Source organism: Drosophila ficusphila, unplaced genomic scaffold (genome assembly GCF_018152265.1).
Source record: "Drosophila ficusphila isolate 14025-0441.05 unplaced genomic scaffold, ASM1815226v1 contig_791, whole genome shotgun sequence".
Taxonomy (NCBI): Eukaryota; Metazoa; Arthropoda; class Insecta; order Diptera; family Drosophilidae; genus Drosophila; species Drosophila ficusphila.
Genome location: NW_025064737.1, coordinates 24242366 through 24249958, shown reverse-complemented (window position 1 = coordinate 24249958; position 7593 = coordinate 24242366).

Genomic DNA, 7593 nt, shown 5'->3' with positions numbered 1-7593 from the left:
GCGTTGGCCAGAGTGAGAGAGTTTTTGGCTGGCATTGTTAACGTGGAAATTTAAGCAATTATGCGATGGTGTTGCGGCTTTAAATGGCGAGCATTTCAATGCAGTGCCCGCAATAACAAGTCATTAAAAATAAACACGAGCCCCTGCAAAAGCGAATGGCTGAGAGCCGAGAGCTGAGAGCGGAGTGCTGGCCAAAACCGCCGACCCCGCAGAAGTGAAGCCTCTTCACAGCAGCCGCAGAAACAAACTGGCAGTCCGGCGAACTCCGAACCCACAGACAGAACTCTGAGTCTGAATCAGGATCTGAACTAGAGACTCTCTACTCTCGACCCTCAGACGGTCGATACAAAATGGCTAAATATTTTATGCCACTGCTATTTTACGCTTGTAAATCAGAGCGGCAGCCACAGGCGGACAGACGTTTCGGTTCTGGCCGGCGAAACCGAAAACTGAAAACCGAAAAGTTCGCATCGGAAAGCTGGCAAAATAGTTGGGCTCCAGTTGCAGCTTTTCGGGGCTTTGCCAACCTGGCAGACCGCTTTGCATGTGTCTCCGGGATTGGAAGTGTGTTGGTGTTGCTCCGACATTGGCCAGACCTGTTTAATATTAAAATCAAATTCCTCGAGATAAATTTTGTTTTGGCAGCCCGAACGTCTGCCGTCAGACAGACAGGCAGACAAATATTTGCCAAACCTTTGGAATTTCGCATTGAATTATTTACCGTGCTAATGCAGCTGCCGCAAGTTAACAGCAATAATAATAAGATAAACGCTCGTAAGCGATATGCAACAGACTGAGCGTCGTAAATTAAATTAATTGCATTGCAATCCACATGATAATTTAGACGCCACAAGTCACAGGTGTCGAAAGGCATACGATTCAATCTGCAGCGAGGCAGAATGCCAGGAAAAACACGCCGCTGGCAGCAAAAGGACTTTGTCCTATCAAAAGCAGAGAACAAAGCTTTGAGCTCCGTTTGCTTTCCTTTTTCGCTTCTCCAATCCATGACCTGTTTGAGCTGAGCGGCAAAACAATGCCGGCTGACAGGCGGGCCGTAATGGATATCGATATTTTTCAGATAGTTGCTGGATGCTATGAGCCCTGTTCCCGGTTTCAGTTCCATCAAAGCAGCCGCCTGCCTGACAGTCGCTACACTCCTACGACCCTTCGTGCTGGCTTGCAGCGATTTTAACAAACAAATCAATTTATTTGCCAGATTACAATTTACGTGACTCAGTTACAAATTGCTTTATTTATTTAGCACAGCACAATGAATAAACCAGGGCGAAACAGGGGGTCTCCTGGCTGAAACAAAACGTTGCCGGGCAAATACATCAATTAGATACATAGAAGCCGACTAATGTAATGACTAATTGAGTACACGATATGTTCGCATGCAACGCGGCCCAAAGCAGGAATTTCCAGGCCTTAAAACAATAAATTAGTCCTTGACATGGAGCCTTTTTTTGTGGAAAGAAAGTGTGCATCCTGAATGGGGGGCATAAAAAAACAAACCTAAAAATGATTCCTATGAGGAGAGGTATATGATTATATGTAAGGGCATTTTGGTTCGGCGATAGCCCCTTGATTTCCTCTTCGATCCAAAAAATGTAAGTGTACATTTTCACAGTGGGCAGAACAGCCTCAAAATCAATAAGCGTTGCGGCGCAAACAAACCAAAGCCGACGCCAACCATCTATGAATTCCAATTCATCAGGCCCAGAACAACAATTAAAAAGTGGGCGAAGGAAAGCCAAACAAAACAAAGGGGCGGAGGTCGAAGGGGGAGGGAAGGGAGCGGGATAAATAATGGAAAATAAAGAGAATCGATCTCATTACTTAGCAACGGGCGGGAGCACAAAGCCAGTTGAAGTGGCCGTAAGTTTAATAACAGAAATGCTCAAAACATAAGCCACAAAGGCGGAAATCGCACAGAAATGTCCAGCGGAGGCGAACAGGAGGAGAGTCTGCAAACCCGAAACCCAGCAGAACTCAATCAGGCATAAAACATTAAAAGCTCCCCAAGTAGCACGAAAGAAATGGCACAGCAATCGCTCGAAAGAAAGAAAAATGTCTGAGTGGAAGAAGGACTCGCAGGGGGGGAGGTCCTGCCACTCCCCTAAAATGTCTAAAGGGGCACGGGGCAATGGGGCAAGTAGGAAGGGAGGAAAAGCGAGGCAGGAAAAGCGAGGGAAGCGGAAGCAGTGCAAGTTAAACTTTGCAGCAACGGACTCCATCTTTGAATTAGTGAATTTCCGGCGGCAGCAACTGTAGCTGGTAGAAATGTTTTAATTCTGTTTCTGTTTCTATTTCTATTTCAGTATTTTTTCTGCAATCTCTGTTGCTGTTGCGTTGCAACAATCGCCGGGCCAAAAGGGAAAGCGTTCCATCTATCTGCCGGTCATTTATGTTTGCGTCGGTTTTAGTTTTTGTTCCACCGGCTCTTGGACAGATTGAGTTATTTTTTCCTGCAGCAAAGCCAAAGGGTCAAAGGAATGGCCGAGCTCGCTTTGACTGCGATAAGCCGCGCTCCCACTCGGCAAATGTTGAATCAGAATCCCGTGCAGTCGGCCAAGTTAAGTCAATGGCATCAGCCACAGTTGGTTTATGCCCCCCTGCCCCTCTCTCCTCTCCCCATAGAAACACGCACCAAAGGCAGCCGCAGCTATCAACATGCTGGCCCGCAAATCGATTAACTTTGGCTTCTTAATTAACATCTTTTGTGGTCGGACCAGTGTGTGGGTCCACTGGTGAACTCCCGACATGTTGCTTGAATAAATTACGTGCGACAAGCCGCAACATGTTAATCCCACATCCACACAGCCTCGCCCGATATTCCATATGCACAGCCATCGCTCATTTAACTGCTTATCAAGAATGGATATACTATATATCGTACGCCGTATATGTATATGGATGGGCATCGGCATTGGGCTTTGGAGTCCTGTCATGCGGTTGCTGGTCTCGTGTCACCGGCCATAATAACAATAATAATAATACGTAATACGTAATTCGGTGGGCTTAATTTATGCAATGGCTCCTGCTACGGCGGGGTTCATGGCACTTCCCGAATTAGGCCATGTCGCTGGGAATTAGTCGGTTCGCCGCCAGATGGATCGGAGTGCAGAGCCCAAATTGTTTGCGTTAAATAATGCATTAAATTAAATGGCCATTGCCGATGCCGTTGCCGTTGCCGATGCCGATGCCGAGACTCCAGTGCAAACAGCTGCGAGCAGCAGGTGAGAGCGGAGGCTCCACAGGATCCGAGAAAAATGCCGCACACAAACAGACCGAAATGCAGTTGCAGCCAAAAACCAACAGCCAACGACCAAAAACCAAACCGAAGCAACCCAAAAGCCGAAACGCACAGGCAAACCCGCAAATTGCATACAAATGAAGCAATTTGCACTTGAGGCTGCCTGCCTTCCAGGCGAAATCAATTTTCAATTAAGAATTGCATATTTTTGTACACAACTATATACGTACTATATATATACGTATTCTCGTATAGGTATGTACGTATAAAAGTTGCACAGGTTTGCACACTTTACACACACTTTACACATTTTGACTCGTGAAGCTTGGCGCGCGCTGGTTTAATTGGAAAATCAAATTAAATTTCGAGGCTTAAGCACATTACGTATACGCCACGTTGGCCGCACATAAAACTTCCCTTCGCTCGCTCGCTGTCTGTCGGTGCAAGTTAAGGCATTTTTAACAGCTCCAACTCAGCTCAGCTCGGTTGAGTTGAGCTCCAAGTTCCCAGTTTTCAGCTCTCAGCTCTCTGCTCGCAGCTTCCAGCTCCCAGCCATTCGCATCCGCATCCGCAGCCGCACTTTTAGCCATCGGCTGTTGCTGCCCTAAAAGCTTTGCCCCATTTGCAACAACAACTAAAAAGCAGAAGAACAACAGTTACAATAATGGCAAACCCAGGAGATAAAAAGATAATATCCATTTGTCTGTTTGTTGGTTCTCGGCAGCAGCAACAACACAAACAACAAACAACAAGGCCAAAAGGAGCGGCAGGAGCAACATTTTAAGCGGATTTCGCTCTGCTGGCTGTCAACTTTTGGTCAGGATCGACCGCTCCGTCCATTTTAATTGATTTGCATGGAACATTTCGGGTGGCAGATGGTTTTTCGGCTGTGGGTGTGGCCAGTGCGGCTATTGGTTTTAGTTTTCAGTTTTTCGGTTGCGATGGCTGCACATTTTCGCTGATTTGCCGATTTGAATGGGACGCGAGACCCAAATGTCCAAATGAGACCCCAAAGTTGAGTTGTTCCACGGCAGGAGACTCTGATTAAATCGAACCGCCATCGAGGCGTAACGCGAGCAACTCTAATTGGAATGGATCGGCCGGAAGGAATGCTAATGTGGCGCATAACTTTGCATTCGGCTGCGCAAACACATTTGTCATCCGACGTCAGGGCTTTATTATAATGTCATCACGGCTGAAAGTGTCAGCCATTAAAACCGAACATCATCGTCTATTTAGAGCGGCTTTTGTTGCCTTTGTTGTTTCTGCTCGCTCAGCGAGTGTGTGAAAATAAAAATCCACATCGTTAAAAATTTGCGCAGCGCACCGACATATTGGCCAAAGTATTTCATCAAATTGAATTCAATCACGTGCCAATGATCAATCGATACTGTCAGCGCAAAACACAATGCCACCAATGCGAAGCCCTTGCTGGAAGCTGGATTGCAGCCCTCAGTTCGCTGGGGTCGACTTTGCTTTACTCTCGGCACGAGCTGATTGAATGACTTTTGACATTAGTGCACAATGTCGTTAATCAAAATGCTTTCGATTTGGGCCCAACTCCAGTCTGCGTATCCAGCAGCCAGCAGCCAGAATCCAGAGTCCTGAATCCAGAATCCAGAATCCAAAATCCCAAATCCAACAGCCTAATGCCTGGCATGTGTCGAATGTCAATGGTCGGGTGGCAATCGAGGAATGGGAGCTATGCGACCTATGCCCACAACGTGGCACCCACAAACCACCCACCCACTTGCCACGCACCTACACTAATTCAATGAGATGGCTCACACAGACAGCAGTGGCATTATGACATGCCAGGGAATTCCATTTAGCGACCTTGAAGTGATTTTTGGCCAGCCGAATGTGGGGCCACTTCATTGAAATCGCCGCCCATTTGGGTGCTAGCTGCGCCACTTGGCTGTTTGGTTGTTTGGCTATTTGGTTATTTGGTTGTCGGGGTGTGCGTGCTGCAAAGTTAATTCTAGCACAATAAAAATCTGTTTTATGGCGCCGAGTGTGTGCCTGCTCATTAAGCATCTTCCGCTGGCAAACAGCTGCGAATGTGTGAGTTGTGCGCAGGCGGGGGGAAACCGGGGGTAGCGGGGGAATCGGGGGTCGTAAGCGCACTCTTATGTAAATGGAGCTAGGCACGAACTGAGGGGTTGCTACTGCTGTTTATTTCCTGTGCACTGTGAGGAAATCCAGTTCTTACTCCGCAGATAAAAGTACTTATCCCAAAAGTATACAAGAACTTTTATTTAACTGAAGTGATTACCAATTTCTTTCTGTTGCTTATGCAAATAATCAAATTAGGAGTTTAAAGTCTTTTATTTTAGATTTTTGAACCCCATTATTGCTAATCCTTTTCTTCGTGTGCATGTTTGTGTGCTCGTCTGCCGTCCGCTGTCTGCACGTTCTGCGTGGTGCATGCATTTCGTAGTAATTGTGTAAACAACCTCACACACGCTCGTACAACAGACACTCCCGGGTGGCCATATGCCTGCCCCACCAACCCACCAACCCACCGCCCTAATGCCCCTTGAACCCTAAGCCCCACTAAGCCCCCGCCCTCCTCGACTTGTTGTTGGTACTCCTTAGTCAAACGCATAATTATGTCACGTAAGTTTAGAGCAGTTAACTGTGATGTTGCAATTTAGTAGCAATTCACGCTCAAGTCTGCAAGGAGAGACTCTGCTGCAAGAACGACCCGCAAGTGGCCTTTAGTGTTTTACGGTTGACAGGCTGTCAGCTTGTCGGAGTCCATGTCCTGGCTGGAGTGTCGAGTTAATATGACAGAGCCTTGTTTGCCGGTCAGCGGTGAGAGCGCTCATACGCCCCATTGGCCGCTCGACTTTTCCAGCCGTTTTAATTGAGCTGAAAATCACTTAGTCCACTTGTGGCAAAAACGAAACCATTGCCAACGACACTAAGCGAGAATCGACGAAAAAAGGAGGAGCAAAGTGGGACAGACTTAAGTGCACACCAACCAGAACCAACCTGGCAGAACGGAGACGCAACATCCATTATTGCGGTCATTATGCACCTGCAAACGGTGAGACAGGCAGCATGTGTGCCTCGCCGGCGGATGGGTTCGTGAATGCTCTCATTTGGTTAGGCAGGCGTGCGGAGTGGGCTTCTATTTGGTGGCATTGCATTGCCGCAGTTGGTGAGCTCGGCTGCCGAATTGAGGGGGTTTCTGAAAGCTATCGAAGACTTTGAAATTCGACAAATCTGACATGAACAGGCGTCGAAATTTCGACCATCGGATAACGGAAAATTTTGAATGCAGTTTTATCAAGGATGCGATTACAAGCGTTTAGAGACTTGCCACTTTGAAATCGGATCAAAATTGACAAATTGGTAAGTTTTCGAAATCCAGTTTTGGGTAACTATACTGAAATCCATTGAAAACTTGGAAATTTCTGACATGAATAGGGTTCCAAATTTTGACTATAAGAAAATGAAAAATTTTAAATGCAGTTGTATTAAGGATGCGATTACAAACGTTTGGAAATATACCACTATAAAATGGGACCACAATTGGAAAAGTTGTCGGCTCTGAAATGGCCGTTTTGGGTCACCCTGAGGACGTTGTGCAATGCTTAAGGAAATTACCCACTCACCCACTTTAAGATACATTCGCGAACAAAGGAGAAACTAATGAAAACAACACGAATCCGAGTCTTTCCGCCGAATATCTGCATGTGCCGCGTTGCTTTGTGCGCCATCTTTTTAGCGGGCTGCAACAAAACACGCTCAACTATTTTGCATTTATTGCTGCAGTAGCTGGAGAGTCCTTTTGTCGTGAATAATTTATGAAAAACTAGGAAAAATAGATGCACATTGTTTAGCGGCCCGGCATTGTCTCACTCTGCACACTAATAGCTCAAATATTCAGCTGCAAGAGCTCCTCGGATCTCAAAGCTTTGTGCCAGAATGAAAAATTGAAAGTTTCCCTGCCAAACAGCAGCTAATTTCATCTGCCAGTGGGACTGGAGCACGACTACTCGTAGATGCAAATGCTTATCGCGAGAAACTTGAGCCAAGTATTCCATTGTGTCTTTGCGATCCGTTCGGAACGAGACTCCAAATTGCCAAAGCATTTAAACTGCAGATGAAGGGCGAGGATGGTGGTGGGAGAAGCCACAGATGGGGGAAATTTTGCCAAGTGCTCCGGGGCGACGACTTCTGTGTCGGAGTTTGGCAACTGTTTGTCAGATTACGCAAGCTGCACTCCTTTTTTCCGAGAGCTTGCATGTCAGATAAAGGCCACTTATGTAGCATACTCTTAAAATACGTATTACATAAGCAAGCCTTTGGGCCAGCAGTTGAGTTGG